Source organism: Octopus bimaculoides, chromosome 8 (assembly GCF_001194135.2).
Source record: "Octopus bimaculoides isolate UCB-OBI-ISO-001 chromosome 8, ASM119413v2, whole genome shotgun sequence".
Taxonomy (NCBI): Eukaryota; Metazoa; Mollusca; class Cephalopoda; order Octopoda; family Octopodidae; genus Octopus; species Octopus bimaculoides.
The window spans coordinates 66560644-66562012 of NC_068988.1; the positions used below are offsets into that span (position 1 = coordinate 66560644).

At 38.7% G+C, this 1369-nt stretch overlaps 1 protein-coding gene across 2 annotated transcripts in view; it reads left to right on the forward strand.

The window, feature by feature from the left end:
* Positions 1-1369, forward strand: part of LOC106867807 (atrial natriuretic peptide receptor 1) — an 822997-nt gene that overhangs the window by 721472 nt on the left and 100156 nt on the right. The gene's annotated exons all lie outside the window — the stretch shown is intronic.

Sequence of the window (1369 nt, forward strand, 5' to 3'; positions counted from 1 at the left end):
CATATATATATATATATATATATATATATATATATGAGATAACCTATGCTGGTGGAGTGTAAAGAAGACCTTTTAAGCATTGGGCCTCACAGAGGCAAAGTGGCTGAGTTACTTTCAAGTGTTGGGCTTCACGGAGGCAATGGCCAAGACTTTTGGCATTATGTCATGTTTGAGAATCAAGCCACATGGTGGCAAAGTAGCTGAGTTCCTTTCGAGTGTTGGGCCTCACTGAGGGCAATGACCGAGACCTTTGGCATTATGTCGTGCTTGAGAAGAAGACCTATCAGGCCAAGAAAAATCGCAGTCATGGCAGATACCGATGTCATGCAAATTGACATCCAAGCCAATAGCACATAAAAGCAAATGGCACCCATACTGGTAGAATGTAGAAGCACCTATTACACTCTTGGAGTGGTTGGTGTTAGGAAGGGCATCCAGCTGTAGAAAACCATGCCAAATCAGACTGGAGTCAGGTGCAGCCTTCCAGAGTGCCGGCCTGGTCAAACCGTCCCACCCATGCCAGCATGGACAACGAACATTAAATGATGATGATGATGATGACATATATAATCCTTTCTACTATAGGCAGAAAGCCTGAAATTTGCAGGGAAAGGATAAGTCAATTACGTCAACCCCCAGTACTCAACTGGTACTTATATTATTGACCCCAAAAGGATGAAAGACAAAGTCAACCGTGGCAGCATTTGAACTCAGAACACGAAGACAGATGAAATGCCACTAAGCATTTCACCCGGTATGTTAACGATTCTGCCTGCCAGCTTGCTACATTATATATATATATATAGGCACAGGAGTGGGGCTGTGTGGTAAGTAGCTTGATTACCAACCCCATGGTTCTGGGTTCTCATCCTACTATGTGGCACGTTAGGCAAGTGTCTTCTACAATAACCTTGGGCCAACCAAAGCCTTGTGAGTGGATTTGGTTGACAGAAACTGAAAGAAGCCTGTCATATATATATGTGTGTGTATGTGTGTATGTGTGTATGTGTGTGTGTGTGTGTGCGTGTGTGTGTGTGCGTGTGTGTAATATAATGTAGTTGTTGGTTTTCAGACGGGACCTTGATGACTGCTATAAAGCAGGAAAGTATACTAGCCCTTATATATTCAATACTCAATATTCCATATATTCAATAATACATTCAATACTTCATTTCATTTTACTATTTATATTATATATTCCATATTCTATATCCCACATTAATTTTATAAGAATATAAATAGAACATAAAAAACAGACAGAGTTGGAACTCTTTTAAATAATATATTCCTCTATACATGATCATACAAACCCTCCTTTTTTTATTTTTTTATTTATATATATATATATATATATATATATATATATATA